General features: G+C 43.7%; 1 protein-coding gene and 11 non-coding genes across 13 annotated transcripts in view; 1 reads left to right on the forward strand and 11 right to left on the reverse strand.

Annotated features, from left to right (window-relative positions):
• Positions 1 to 15,719, reverse strand: part of FBXO4 (F-box protein 4) — a 58,142-nt gene that overhangs the window by 29,074 nt on the left and 13,349 nt on the right. The window lies entirely within an intron of this gene.
• On the reverse strand, positions 211 to 282 carry TRNAQ-CUG (transfer RNA glutamine (anticodon CUG)). Its single transcript has one exon. It is a non-coding gene; the product is annotated as a tRNA-Gln (tRNA).
• Positions 806 to 877, reverse strand: TRNAQ-CUG (transfer RNA glutamine (anticodon CUG)). The gene has a single exon. It is a non-coding gene; the product is annotated as a tRNA-Gln (tRNA).
• On the reverse strand, positions 1,412 to 1,483 carry TRNAQ-CUG (transfer RNA glutamine (anticodon CUG)). Its single transcript has one exon. It is a non-coding gene; the product is annotated as a tRNA-Gln (tRNA).
• Positions 2,018 to 2,089, reverse strand: TRNAQ-CUG (transfer RNA glutamine (anticodon CUG)). Its single transcript has one exon. It is a non-coding gene; the product is annotated as a tRNA-Gln (tRNA).
• TRNAQ-CUG (transfer RNA glutamine (anticodon CUG)) lies at positions 2,533 to 2,604 on the reverse strand. The gene has a single exon. It is a non-coding gene; the product is annotated as a tRNA-Gln (tRNA).
• Positions 3,057 to 3,128, reverse strand: TRNAQ-CUG (transfer RNA glutamine (anticodon CUG)). Its single transcript has one exon. It is a non-coding gene; the product is annotated as a tRNA-Gln (tRNA).
• Positions 3,653 to 3,724, reverse strand: TRNAQ-CUG (transfer RNA glutamine (anticodon CUG)). Its single transcript has one exon. It is a non-coding gene; the product is annotated as a tRNA-Gln (tRNA).
• TRNAQ-CUG (transfer RNA glutamine (anticodon CUG)) lies at positions 4,144 to 4,215 on the reverse strand. The gene has a single exon. It is a non-coding gene; the product is annotated as a tRNA-Gln (tRNA).
• On the reverse strand, positions 4,524 to 4,595 carry TRNAQ-CUG (transfer RNA glutamine (anticodon CUG)). Its single transcript has one exon. It is a non-coding gene; the product is annotated as a tRNA-Gln (tRNA).
• On the reverse strand, positions 5,287 to 5,358 carry TRNAQ-UUG (transfer RNA glutamine (anticodon UUG)). The gene has a single exon. It is a non-coding gene; the product is annotated as a tRNA-Gln (tRNA).
• Positions 10,227 to 10,298, forward strand: TRNAQ-UUG (transfer RNA glutamine (anticodon UUG)). Its single transcript has one exon. It is a non-coding gene; the product is annotated as a tRNA-Gln (tRNA).

A 15,719-nucleotide genomic window follows, 5' to 3' on the forward strand; every position in this document is an offset into this window, starting at 1 on the left:
GGTGTAACCGTGGCATCTAGGAATTGAGCACGATGTGGTAATTCAGATCAGTGATTGCAGATTTAGTGGTTATCATGATGAGTGATTTTCGGAGCACTCACTGATGACTCAACAGTCAGGCTGCCTTAGATGCTGAAGCATATTCGGTTAAAATAATAACTCAGAACTCGTGATTTTAATTATAACAAAAGAATTCGTCAAATGATGGGAAGGTCCCACCGAGATTTGAACTCGGATCACAGGATTCAGAGTCCTGAGTGCTAACCATTACACCATGGAACCAACTGATAACCTGTGATTATTACACGAGTGAGAATTGAGAGAAAGAGAAGGCAAATTTAACCAAATGACAGAGGGGATGCGGGCAGGGAAAATCGTGGCATTTAGGAATTGAGCAGGATGTTGGAATTCAGATCAGTGATTGCAGATTTAGTGGTTGCCATGATGAGTGATTTTTGGAGCACTCACTGATGACTCAACAGTCAGGCTGCATTAGATCCTGAAGCATAATCAGTTAAAATAATACAGGTAGGAACAACAGTTCCACACTGCCCACCAGGGATTATTTGTCTGTCTGTCTGTCGTGCATAGCCCCTCCCAAAAATGTACGCTCTCGGATTGGTTGAAGTGCGTCACATGACCGCGAGCCAGCAGCCAACCAGAGGTGCGCCCCTCCCAAACATGTACGCTCCCGGATTGGTTGAACCAAGTTCCTCCCTGCCCACTCCGAAAGAACGCGTTAACTCAGAACTCAAGATTTTAATCGTAACGAAAGCACAACATAAATATTCGTAAAATTATGGGAAGGTCCCACCGAGATTTGAACTCAGATCACAGGATTCAGAGTCCTGAGTGCTAACCATTACACCATGGAACCAACTGGTCATCTGTGCTCATTACACGAGTGAAAACTGAGAGAAAGAGAATGAAAATAGAACGAAATGACAGTCGAGATGTGGGCAGGTATAATCGTGGCATATAGTAATTCAGCACGATTGAGCACCATGTAGGGAATTCAGATCAGTGATTGCAGATTTAGTGGTTGTCATGTGGAGTGATTTTTGGAGCACTCACTGATGACTCAACAGTCAGGCTGCATTAGATCCTGAAGCATATTCAGTTAAAATAATACAGGTAGGAACAACAGTTCCACACTGCCCACCAGGGAGTATTTGTCTGCCTGTCTGTCGTGCATAGCCCCTCCCAAAAATGTACGCTCTCGGATTGGTTGAAGTGCATCACGTGACCGCGAGCCAGCAGCCAACCAGAGGTGCGCCCCTCCCAAACATGTACGCTCCCGGATTGGTTGAACCAAGTTCCTCCCTGCCCACTCCGAAAGAACGCGTTAACTCAGAACTCAACATTTTAATCGTAACGAAAGTACAATATAAATATTCGTAAAATTATGGGAAGGTCCCACCGAGATTTGAACTCGAATCACAGGATTCAGAGTCCTGAGTGCTAACCATTACACCATGGAACCAACTGGTCATCTGTGCTCATTACACGAGTGAAAACTGAGAGAAAGAGAATGAAAATAGAACGAAATGACAGTCGAGATGTGGGCAGGTATAATCGTGGCATATAGTAATTCAGCACGATTGAGCACCATGTAGGGAATTCAGATCAGTGATTGCAGATTTAGTGGTTGTCATGTGGAGTGATTTTTGGAGCACTCACTGATGACTCAACAGTCAGGCTGCATTAGATCCTGAAGCATATTCAGTTAAAATAATACAGGTAGGAACAACAGTTCCACACTGCCCACCAGGGATTATTTGTCTGCCTGTCTGTCGTGCATAGCCCCTCCCAAAAATGTACGCTCTCGGATTGGTTGAAGTGCATCACGTGACCGCGAGCCAGCAGCCAACCAGAGGTGCGCCCCTCCCAAACATGTACGCTCCCGGATTGGTTGAACCAAGTTCCTCCCTGCCCACTCCGAAAGAACGCGTTAACTCAGAACTCAACATTTTAATCGTAACGAAAGTACAATATAAATATTCGTAAAATTATGGGAAGGTCCCACCGAGATTTGAACTCGGATCACAGGATTCAGAGTCCTGAGTGCTAACCATTACACCATGGAACCAACTGGTCATCTGTGCTCATTACACGAGTGAAAACTGAGAGAAAGAGAATGAAAATAGAACGAAATGACAGTCGAGATGTGGGCAGGTATAATCGTGGCATATAGTAATTCAGCACGATTGAGCACCATGTAGGGAATTCAGATCAGTGATTGCAGATTTAGTGGTTGTCATGTGGAGTGATTTTGGGAGCACTCACTGCTGACTCAACAGTAAGGCTGCCTTAGATCCTGAAGCATATTTAGTTAAAATAGGAACAACAGTTCCACACTGCCCATCAGGGATTATTTGTCTGTCTGTCGTGCATAGCCCCTCCCAAAAATGTACGCTCTCGGATTGGTTGAACCAAGTTCCTCCCTGCCCACTCCGAAAGAACGCGTTAACGCAGAACTCAAGATTTTAATTGTAACGAAAGTACAATATAAATATTCGTAAAATTATGGGAAGGTTCCACCGAGATTTGAACTCGGATCGCAGGATTCAGAGTCCTGAGTGCTAACCATTACACCATGGAACCAACTGGTCATCTGTGCTCATTACACGAGTGAAAACTGAGAGAAAGAGAATGAAAATAGAACGAAATGACAGTCGAGATGTGGGCAGGTATAATCGTGGCATATAGTAATTCAGCACGATTGAGCACCATGTAGGGAATTCAGATCAGTGATTGCAGATTTAGTGGTTGTCATGTGGAGTGATTTTGGGAGCACTCACTGCTGACTCAACAGTAAGGCTGCCTTAGATCCTGAAGCATATTTAGTTAAAATAATACAGGTAGGAACAACAGTTCCACACTGCCCATCAGGGATTATTTGTCTGTCTGTCGTGCATAGCCCCTCCCAAAAATGTACGCTCTCGGATTGGTTGAACCAAGTTCCTCCCTGCCCACTCCGAAAGAACGCGTTAACGCAGAACTCAAGATTTTAATTGTAACGAAAGTACAATATAAATATTCGTAAAATTATGGGAAGGTCCCACCGAGATTTGAACTCGGATCGCAGGATTCAGAGTCCTGAGTGCTAACCATTACACCATGGAACCAACTGATGCACTGGGCTCGTTACACAAGTGAGAATTGAGAAAAAGTCAAGACAAATAGAGCCCAATTACAGAGGGGTGATGGGTTAGGTGTAACCGTGGCATCTAGGAATTAAGCACGATGTGGTAATTCAGATCAGTGATTACAGATTTAGTGGTTATCATGATGAGTGATTTTTGGAGCACTCACTGATGAATCAACAGTCAGGCTGCCTTAAATCCTGAAGCATATTCAGTTAAAATAATACAGGTAGGAACAACAGTTCCACACTGCCCATCAGTGATTATTTGTCTGTCTGTCTGTCGTGCATAGCCCCTCCCAAAAATGTATGCTCTCGGATTGGTTGAAGTGCGTCACGTGACCGCGAGCCAGCAGCCAACCAGAGGTGCGCCCCTCCCAAACATGTACGCTCCCGGATTGGTTGAACCAAGTTCCTACCTGCCCACTCCGAAGGGACGTGTTAACTCAGAACTCAAGATTTTAATTGCATCAAAAGTACCATATAAATATTCGTAAAATTATGGGAAGGTCCCACCGAGATTTGAACTCGGATCGCAGGATTCAGAGTCCTGAGTGCTAACCATTACACCATGGAACCAACTGATGAGCTGGGCTCATTACACAAGTGAGAATTGAGAAAAAGTTAAGACAAATAGAGCCCAATTACAGAGGGGCGATGGGTTAGGTGTAACCGTGGCATCTAGGAATTGAGCACGATGTGGTAATTCAGATCAGTGATTGCAGATTTAGTGGTTATCATGATGAGTGATTTTCGGAGCACTCACTGATGACTCAACAGTCAAGCTGCCTTAGATCCTGAAGCATATTCAGTTAAAATAATACAGGTAGGAACAACAGTTCCACACTGCCCACCAGGGATAATTTGTCTGTTTGTCATGCATGAATGCGCTATCCAACCAAGTTCCTAACTACCCACTCCGAAGGAACGCGTTTACTCAGAACTCAAGATTTTAATTGTAACGAAAGTACAATAAAAATATTCGTAAAATTATGGGAAGGTCCCACCGAGATTTGAACTCGGATCGCAGGATTCAGAGTCCTGAGTGCTAACCATTACACCATGGAACCAACTGATGAACTGGGCTCATTACACAAGTGAGAATTGAGAAAAAGTTAAGACAAATAGAGCCCAATTACAGAGGGGCGATGGGTTAGGTGTAACCGTGGCATCTAGGAATTGAGCACGATGTGGTAATTCAGATCAGTGATTGCAGATTTAGTGGTTATCATGATGAGTGATTTTCGGAGCACTCACTGATGACTCAACAGTCAGGCTGCCTTAGATGCTGAAGCATATTCGGTTAAAATAATAACTCAGAACTCGTGATTTTAATTATAACAAAAGTACAATAAAAAATATTCGTCAAATGATGGGAAGGTCCCACCGAGATTTGAACTCGGATCACAGGATTCAGAGTCCTGAGTGCTAACCATTACACCATGGAACCAACTGATAACCTGTGATTATTACACGAGTGAGAATTGAGAGAAAGAGAAGGCAAATTTAACCAAATGACAGAGGGGATGCGGGCAGGGAAAATCGTGGCATTTAGGAATTGAGCAGGATGTTGGAATTCAGATCAGTGATTGCAGATTTAGTGGTTGCCATGTGGAGTGCTTTTGTGAGCACAGCACTCACGGTTGACTCAACAATCAGGCTGCCTTAGAACCTGAACCATATTCAGTTGAAATAATAACTCGGAATTTTAATTATGGAAAAACTATAAAACAAAGATTCGTCAAAACATAGTGAGGTCCCACCGAGAATTTGAACTCGGATTGCAGGAATCAGAGTCCTGTGTGCTAAGCATTTCACGATGGAACCACCACCCATGGTTGCAGTACTATTCACTCTCCCTGCAGTAGTTTCTCTCTCCCCATTGTTTAAACATTGTTGCTGAGCCCTGAATCAACCTGTAGGTCACGAACAATGCATGAGAGCTCAGTGTGTTGGGCAACCATGATTCACTTCAACATTCCAAAGAAGAATAGTTAACTCGTGTAAAAACAAAAAAAATCAAAGTGTTCATTGCCCATTGAGCTATGAAGCTCCTCCTCAAGGGCGAAATGGCCTGCAAATTACATTCGAAACAGGATTTAATCCATATTACGAGGAATATCATAATAAAAAAGCATATCAGGCTCCACCGAGATTTGAACTCGGATCGCAGGATTCAAAGTCCTGAGTGCTAACCATTGTACCATGGAACCAACTGATGAGCCAGGCTCATTACACAAGTGAGAATTGATAAAAAGTGAAGGCAAATAGAGCAAAATACAGAGGGGATATGGGCAGGTGTAACCATGGCATCGAGGAATTGAGCACGATGTTGGAAATCAGATCAGTGATTGTAGATCTCGTGGTTGTCACGTGGAGTGATTTTGGGAGCACTCACTGCTGATTCAACAGTCAGGCTGCCTTAGGTCCTGAAGCATATTCAGCTAAAATAATACAGGTAGGAACAACAGTTGTACACTACCCACCAGGGATTATTTGTCTGTTTGTCTGTCGTGCATGGCTCCGCCCCACCAGAGCCCTCCCATTGGCTCGGGGGCGCCGACCAATGGGAGCGGTGGATTGGGGTTGGTTGAGGGGGGAGGGGTTAGTGGTAGGGGGGGGGCGAACTGCCGCGACTCGGGCCAATGAGGAGACGGGCGATGTTTCATTCACAAAATGGAACTGGGGGAGGGTGGGCAAATTGAAGGCACCCCAATGGGCTCCCCCTATCTCCGGTTGTAGCTAACATCTTCATGGAGAAATTTGAGACGGACGCCATCCAGACTACCACTCTACGCCCGACCTTATGGAAGAGGTACGTAGACGACACTTTTGTCATCTGGCCACATGGCCGGCCTGCTCTAGACCAATTTCTTGACCACATCAATTCCATACACCCAGCCATCAGATTCACCATGGAAGTCGAAAAAGATGGCAAGCTACCCTTTTTGCATGTCCTAATCAAAAGGAGACCTGATGGTTCAATGAGCCACTCTGTCTACAGGAAATCCACCCATACGGACGCTTATCTAAAACCGGATTCCCACCACCATCCATCCCAGAAGAATTCCCTCATCAAGACTCTATATCATAGAGCCCAATGCATATCCGACCATGAACACATTTCTAGTGAACTCAAACACATACGCCAAGCTCTTAAGGCTAATGGTTACTCCGACTACACAATCCGCAAAGCCATCTCTCCAACCATCAAGAAGGATCCTGTTGAGGAGCCTTTCAAGACCATCACCTTACCTTACATTGCTGGGGTCACAAAAAAGATCTCCAAAATCCTGATTAAACACAAGATCCAGGTCCGATTCAACACAGTACGTAAAATCCGTGATCTGGTACCGTCTGTAAAAGATGTGGTTCCAGACATACAGCACCCTGGTGTCTACAAACTAAGTTGCCTCTGTGGTAGCAGTTACATTGGACAAACCAAACGACATGTCTCGGACCGCATCCGTGAACATAAAGCTGACCTGAAACACGGTAGGACAAACACCTCAGCCGTGGCAGATCACTGTTACAACTCAGTGGGCTCACATGACATTGACTTCTCCAAGACAGAGGTTCTCTGCAAGCCACCTGGCTATCATGAGAGATTCGTTCATGAGGCGATCCACATATACAAACACAGAGACAATTTTAATCGAGAAGATGGATTCTGGCTTAGCAATCATTGGAAGGACGTAATAAACCATTTTGATACACATTAGGGTAGGTAGAATAATACATAGTGTTATATTGAAATGTGGTTTATTGCAATACAGTATATAATTTAATGTTGGGTTTATCTATGGCAGTATATAGTACGGTATATGCTCGGTTGATGTAAGAGAATAAAGTTTAGATGGAAGCATATATAACTTTTACGACGTAGTATTGTAATGTATTACTTGCTGTTAGTAACTCAGCTTATTGTAGAGTATAGTAAGTATACTGATGGTGCTATGCAGTTTATATTTTAGTCTTTGTATGTAGTTTATACCTTAGTTTTCTACGGTGTTGTTTAGTTACTGCAGCTACATATCATTGGCATTCCTTTCCTTTGTTAATGCTAATCCCTGCACCCCCCCCTTGGTGCTCTTGATCTTGCATAGTGCGTGGGCATGGTATGACTTTGAAGCCCCCCCGCCCCCTGCGCATTTCCCATGTATATGCTAAACTCATCTTGATATGCACATTCTTTTTGTTAAGGCGCTCTTCTACCACCCCCAACCCAGCTTATATGTAAGTTCCTAGCTTGAAGTGTCTCATTCTTCACCTGATGACGGCTGCTTGCGTTGTGGCCGAAACGTCGTGAGAATTGTTTCATTTTATTATGTTTTATTTTTATTATTTTATTACTTCCCTTCTACGTGACTTTACCGAAAAAACCAAAAAGATGGGGGAGGGTGGCTCCATTCATAAAATGGAAGCCTTGAAAAGAAAAAAGCGGATCTTTTTGCCTCGTGTTTCTTTCAACATTCCCAGGCTTAAGGTGATTCAGTTTGTCCAAAAAATCTAATGTATTCCTTGTAAAAGATAAAACACGTTAATGCATTTCTAGGTTAACATGAAGCATTAAAATTAACCCCCCCAATAAAAAAAAATTACGAAGTATTATATGACAATGCATATTACAGGTAGGAACAGGGATTATTTACGTATCTGTCTGTCGTGCATATGGGGAGGGGAGGGTGGGGGGTGGGTGGGAGGGGTGGGGTTGGGTGGCGAGGGGAGGGTGGGGAGGGGCTGGTCACCCCGTGGTGCCCTTATAAAACTCAACGTTTAACCTACACACTACACTATACACAACACGATACACTACACGATACACTACACTTATACAGGTAGGAACAAGAGGTTCCACACTGCCCACCCGGGATTATTTGTCTGTCTGTCGTGCACGAATGCGCTGTCCAAACAAGTTCCTACCTGCCCACTCCGAAGGAACGTGTTAACTCAGAACTCGTGATTTTAATTATGACAAAACTACAAAAAACATTTTTTAAACACGGCTTCGTTCCACCGAGGTTTGAACTCAGATAGCAGGATTCAAAGTCCTGAGTACAAACCATTACAATATGGAACCAACTGATGAAGCAGACTCATTACGTACGTCAGAAATGAAAGAAAGTGAAGGCAAATAGAGCAAAATACAGAGGGGATATGGGTTCGGTGTAACCGTGGCATCTAGGAATTGATCAGTGATTGCAGATTTAGTGGTTGTCATGTGGAGTAATTTTGGGAGCACAGCACTCACTGTTTACTCAACAGTCAGGCTGCCTTAGATCCTGAAGTCATATTAAAACTCACATCTCGTGATTTTAATGACAAAACTACAACAACAAAAATGTTTTTAAACATGGCGGGGTTACAACCGAGATATGAACTTAGTTCGCAGGATTCAGAGTCCTGAGTGCTAATAACCATTCCACTCTGGAACCGGCACACTTGACCTACTAACTTCATAATCTCTTAACAGCAACCACTCATTCTTAAAAAACGTTGGAAGTAGCATTATTCTTCTTCTTGGTTTTTTCGGTAAAGTCACGTAGAAGGGAAGTAATAAAATAATAAAAATAAAACATAATAAAATGAAACAATTCTCACGACGTTTCGGCCACAACGCAAGCAGCCGTCCTCAGGTGAAGAATGAGACACTTCAAGCTAGGAACTTACATATAAGCTGGGTTGGGGGTGGTAGAAGAGCGCCTTAACAAAAAGAATGTGCATATCAAGATGAGTTTAGCATATACATGGGAAATGCGCAGGGGGGCGGGGGGGCTTCAAAGTCATACCATGCCCACGCACTATGCAGGATCAAGAGCACCAAGGGGGGGTGCAGGGATTAGCATTAACAAAGGAAAGGAATGCCAATGATATGTAGCTGCAGTAACTAAACAACACCGTAGAAAACTAAGGTATAAACTACATACAAAGACTAAAATATAAACTGCATAGCACCATCAGTATACTTACTATACTCTACAATAAGCTGAGTTACTAACAGCAAGTAATACATTACAATACTACGTCGTAAAAGTTATATAATATGCTTCCATCTAAACTTTATTCTCTTACATCAACCGAGCATATACCGTACTATATACTGCCATAGATAAACCCAACATTAAATTATATACTGTATTGCAATAAACCACATTTCAACATAACACTATGTATTATTCTACCTACCCTAATGTGTATCAAAATGGTTTATTACGTCCTTCCAATGATTGCTAAGCCAGAATCCATCTTCTCGATTAAAATTGTCTCTGTGTTTGTATATGTGGATCGCCTCATGAACGAATCTCTCATGATAGCCAGGTGGCTTGCAGAGAACCTCTGTCTTGGAGAAGTCAATGTCATGTGAGCCCACTGAGTTGTAACAGTGATCTGCCACGGCTGAGGTGTTTGTCCTACCGTGTTTCAGGTCAGCTTTATGTTCACGGATGCGGTCCGAGACATGTCGTTTGGTTTGTCCAATGTAACTGCTACCACAGAGGCAACTTAGTTTGTAGACACCAGGGTGCTGTATGTCTGGAACCACATCTTTTACAGACGGTACCAGATCACGGATTTTATGTACTGTGTTGAATCGGACCTGGATCTTGTGTTTAATCAGGATTTTGGAGATCTTTTTTGTGACCCCAGCAATGTAAGGTAAGGTGATGGTCTTGAAAGGCTCCTCAACAGGATCCTTCTTGATGGTTGGAGAGATGGCTTTGCGGATTGTGTAGTCGGAGTAACCATTAGCCTTAAGAGCTTGGCGTATGTGTTTGAGTTCACTGGAAATGTGTTCATGGTCGGATATGCATTGGGCTCTATGATATAGAGTCTTGATGAGGGAATTCTTCTGGGATGGATGGTGGTGGGAATCCGGTTTTAGATAAGCGTCCGTATGGGTGGATTTCCTGTAGACAGAGTGGCTCATTGAACCATCAGGTCTCCTTTTGATTAGGACATCCAAAAAGGGTAGCTTGCCATCTTTTTCGACTTCCATTGTGAATCTGCATTATTGTATTAATGATTTAATACAATTGATTGAACCCACTCTCGTGTTGACTGTGTAACAAGACTTCCGTGTGACGGTTCCATGGTGTAATGATTAGCACTCAGGACTTTGAATCCTGCGATCCGAGTTCAAATCTCGGTGGAACCACGTGTATTTTTTTGTTGCAATAAATATATCGTCGTTAGGCTTTTAGTGGGATCGTTTTTAATTTTGGAGTAACTCCCATCATTAAGAAGGTCCAGGATTTTGTTGTTGTATGAATCTTTATCCATGATGACCGTGGCATTGCCCTTGTCTACCGAGAGGATGACTATATCATCTCTCTTTTTTAGGTCCGCGAGTTCAGAGCGTTCGTTTTTGCTGATGTTACTAGTGGGTTTCTTAGCATTCTTAAGAATAGTAGCTATTTCAGCTCTTGCTACATCCGCATGGATGTGTCCTATGCCTCTGAGGGCTACATCAATCTGAGAAATCATATCCTCTACTGGTATATATTTAGGGGTGACGGCGAAATTTAGTCCTTTGGCCAGTACCGTTTTTAGAGTGTCAGAAATTGGGATGTTACTCTGATTAATCATGGTCTTGTTAACATCCAGCTTTGCGATGTGTGGCTCTGGTTTCTTCTTAGATAGGAGGTTGCATTTAGAAATCAGGTTAGCTTTGCATTTGGCTGACATTGAGTCAGCAGAAGCAGAAGTCATGTTATCAACGTGGTTCCAATCAGAAGGTGACATTTTTGTGTTAACATTAAATGTGTTTGTAAGAGAGTCTTGTCTAAATTATCGAGTTCAGATCGGAGTAACCTTATTCTCTCCGAGATTAGTGATAGGCTAGCTTTAAATAAGATCTGTTTAGAGTTCGGTGAGGACACAGCAGCGGATGTGAGTGTGAAAGCGATGGGTATTACCTTGTTATCTCGGCATCTCTTGAGGAAGGCCAGCGTCTCGAGAAGCTGTGACTTCTTGTCTCGTTGTATGTTAAAAACTCTAACAGATAGGTGGAATTCCTCCCCGTAGAGGGCATTAATTCTAGATTTGAAGCTTTCGTGACTGCAAGGAATCATATTCTTAGGTTTTTTCGGTAAAGTCACGTAGGTAAAACATCAAAATTAATGAAAATAAAATAAAATAAAACAAAAATCACGACGTTTCGGAGGCAACACAAGTCTCCGTCATCAGGTGGGACCGTCACAGCCGAATTAGCTGCATCAAGTGAGGCAATGATTCAAGATGTAATCCCTTATAAGCAAGTTGAAGGGGGGAGGAGAGGGGGGGGGAGCTCATCAGAATGTGGTAGCCAATGAATGGAACGTATCGGGAGGGAGGGGAGCGGGGCTCAAAGACAGCACGGAGTGCTAAGTACAACGCATCGGGAGGGGGGGGGGGCCAAAAAAAAGGACGACGGCTTGGACGCGGTTGCTGCTGCACACGCCAACACAATGGACAGAGAGGGGGAGGGGAGGCCTGATACACATGATAGACAAAAGAACGAAAATGCCCATGTTTATACCAATGCTGGCTGAACAATGAAGAGAGTACTGTTAAAAAATAACTGGGGATGTTAACACTCGGTAAAGTAAAGTAAAATAGTGCCTGTCAGATAAGATGATCCAAAAAAGTGTAATTAAGTCTTGCCTGTGAAAGGGAGTAGAGTATCTGATAGAAAACGGGCTAGTTTGTACGTAGGAGAGTTTATCGTCGACACAATGGGTCGTAGCGGGGTGCCTTCCTTATGGATTTTGGGAAGACCATAGAGTCTGGGAGGTCTGCAGTGAACCTTGGTCTCGGAAAAGACAATTTCATGAGAGCCCACCGAGTTGTAGCAATGATTGGCAACGGCAGAAGAATCAGTTCTGCCGTGTTTCAGATCTGACTTGTGCTCGCGGACACGATCAGGTTCTCTGCAAACCTCCCGGCTACCATCAAAGGTTTGTACACGAAGCCATACAAATATACAAACACAGACATAATTTCAACTGTGATGATGGGTACAAACTTAGTAATCATTGGAAAGATGTTATCAACCACGCAAAAAAGACTAATTTACACTTTTTGGACCATCTTATCTGACAGGCACTATTTTACTTTACTTTACCGAGTGTTAACATCCCCAGTTATTTTTTAACAGTACTCTCTTCATTGTTCAGCCAGCATTGGTATAAACATGGGCATTTTCGTTCTTTTGTCTATCATGTGTATCAGGCCTCCCCTCCCCCTCTCTGTCCATTGTGTTGGCGTGTGCAGCAGCAACCGCGTCCAAGCCGTCGTCCTTTTTTTGGCCCCGCCCCCCCCTCCCCCTCCCGATGCGTTGTACTTAGCACTCCGTGCTGTCTTTGAGCCCCGCCCCCCTCCCTCCCGATACGTTCCATTCATTGGCTACCACATTCTGATGAGCTCCCCCCCCCCTCTTCTCCCCCCTTCAACTTGCTTATAAGGGATTACATCTTGAATCATTGCCTCACTTGATGCAGCTAATTCGGCTGTGACGGTCCCACCTGATGACGGAGACTTGTGTTGCCTCCGAAACGTCGTGATTTTTGTTTTATTTTATTTTCATTAATTTTGATGTTTTACCTACGTGACTTTACCGAAAAAACCTAAGAATATGATTCCTTGCAGTCATGACAGCTTCAAATCTAGAATTAATGCCCTCTACGGGGAGGAATTCCACCTATCTGTTAGAGTTTTTAACAGACAACGAGACAAGAAGTCACAGCTTCTCGAGACGCTGGCCTTCCTCAAGAGATGCCGAGATAACAAGGTAATACCCATCGCTTTCACACTCACATCCGCTGCTGTGTCCTCACCGAACTCTAAACAGATCTTATTTAAAGCTAGCCTATCACTAATCTCGGAGAGAATAAGGTTACTCCGATCTGAACTCGATAATTTAGACAAGACTCTCTTACAAACACATTTAATGTTAACACAAAAAATGTCACCTTCTGATTGGAACCACGTTGATAACATGACTTCTGCTTCTGCTGACTCAATGTCAGCCAAATGCAAAGCTAACCTGATTTCTAAATTCAACCTCCTATCTAAGAAGAAACCAGAGCCACACATCGCAAAGCTGGATGTTAACAAGACCATGATTAATCAGAGTAACATCCCAATTTCTGACACTCTAAAAACGGTACTGGCCAAAGGACTAAATTTCGCCGTCACCCCTAAATATATACCAGTAGAGGATATGATTTCTCAGATTGATGTAGCCCTCAGAGGCATAGGACACATCCATGCGGATGTAGCAAGAGCTGAAATAGCTACTATTCTTAAGAATGCTAAGAAACCCACTAGTAACATCAGCAAAAACGAACGCTCTGAACTCGCGGACCTAAAAAAGAGAGATGATATAGTCATCCTCTCGGTAGACAAGGGCAATGCCACGGTCATCATGGATAAAGATTCATACAACAACAAAATCCTGGACCTTCTTAATGATGGGAGTTACTCCAAAATTAAAAACGATCCCACTAAAAGCCTAACGACGAAAACCAACAGTATCATCACGAGTTCGACTTCCCTAATCGAACCAAGCAAACGTCCCTCTCTAAAACCATCGGCGGCAAGACCTCCCAGACTCTATGGTCTTCCCAAAATCCATAAGGAAGGCACCCCGCTACGACCCATTGTGTCGACGATAAACTCTCCTACGTACAAACTAGCCCGTTTTCTATCAGATACTCTGCTCCCTTTCACAGGCAAGACCTCATCGGCAGTACTCAACTCAACCCAATTAGTCTCTATGGTTAAGGACATGGTAATATCTCCTGATGACATCCTCGTCAGCTTTGATGTAGTATCTTTGTTTACCAAAGTCCCAGTACCGGACACCCTAACAATAATTGAGGACTTAGTCCAACATGGATTGAATTCTGATGCACCTGCGCTGGTTAGGCATTGCCTCACCAACACCTATTTTACCTGGAATGGCACCTTCTACAAACAGAATGAGGGTACCCCTATGGGCTCCCCTTTGTCACCAGTTATAGCCAACATGTTCATGGAAAAGTTTGAATCAGACGCCATCCAGACATCCACCCTGCGTCCTTCCCTGTGGAAGAGGTATGTGGATGACACTTTCGTCATCTGGCCACATGGCCTCCCAGCATTGAACCACTTCTTGGACCACATCAATTCTAGACACCCATCCATCAGATTCACCATGGAAGTGGAGAAAGACGGTAAACTACCATTCTTGGATATTCTGTTTGAGAGGAGGCCTGACGGATCCTTGGGACATTCTGTCTACAGGAAAGCTACCCACACAGATTCCTACTTGAAACCGGATTCCCACCACCACCCATCTCAAAAGAATTCTCTCATCAAAACGCTATACCACAGAGCCCATGGCATTTCTGACAAACACCACCTGACCGGTGAATTAAGACATGTACATCGGGCCCTCAGGATGAACGGATACTCTGACCGTACTATCCGCCAAGCTGTCTCTCCCACCACACAGAAACAGCCACATGAAACTCCGACCAAAACCATCATGTTACCATACATAGCAGGCGTGACCAAAAAGATCTCCAAAATTCTAAACAAACATAAGATCCAAGTCCGATTCAGTACAGTGCATAAAATCCGTGATCTGATTCCATCTGTGAAGGATGTCGTTCCTGACTTACAGTATCCTGGAGTCTACAAATTGAGTTGCATTTGTGGTGATTGCTACATTGGAGAAACGAAACGTCATGTTTCTGATCGTGTCCGCGAGCACAAGTCAGATCTGAAACACGGCAGAACTGATTCTTCTGCCGTTGCCGATCATTGCTACAACTCGGTGGGCTCTCATGAAATTGTCTTTTCCGAGACCAAGGTTCTCTGCAAACCTCCCGGCTACCATCAAAGGTTTGTACACGAAGCCATACAAATATACAAACACAGACATAATTTCAACCGTGATGATGGGTACAAACTTAGTAATCATTGGAAAGATGTTATCAACCACGCAAAAAAGACTTAATTACACTTTTTTGGACCATCCTATCTGACAGGCACTATTTTACTTTACTTTACCGAGTGTTAACATCCCCAGTTATTTTTTAACAGTACTCTCTTCATTGTTCAGCCAGCATTGGTATAAACATGGGCATTTTCGTTCTTTTGTCTATCATGTGTATCAGGCCTCCCCTCCCCCTCTCTGTCCATTGTGTTGGCGTGTGCAGCAGCAACCGCGTCCAAGCCGTCGTCCTTTTTTTTGCCCCCCCCCCCCTCCCGATGCGTTGTACTTAGCACTCCGTGCTGTCTTTGAGCCCCGCTCCCCTCCCTCCCGATACGTTCCATTCATTGGCTACCACATTCTGATGAGCTCCCCCCCCCCTCTCCTCCCCCCTTCAACTTGCTTATAAGGGATTACATCTTGAATCATTGCCTCACTTGATGCAGCTAATTCGGCTGTGATGGTCCCACCTGATGACGGAGACTTGTGTTGCCTCCGAAACGTCGTGATTTTTGTTTTATTTTATTTTATTTTCATTAATTTTGATGTTTTACCTACGTGACTTTACCGGAAAAAACCTAAGAATATGATTCCTTGCAGTCACGAAAGCTTCAAATC

Source organism: Lampetra planeri, chromosome 24, assembly GCF_965212315.1.
Source record: "Lampetra planeri chromosome 24, kcLamPlan1.2.h2, whole genome shotgun sequence".
Classification (NCBI taxonomy): Eukaryota; Metazoa; Chordata; class Hyperoartia; order Petromyzontiformes; family Petromyzontidae; genus Lampetra; species Lampetra planeri.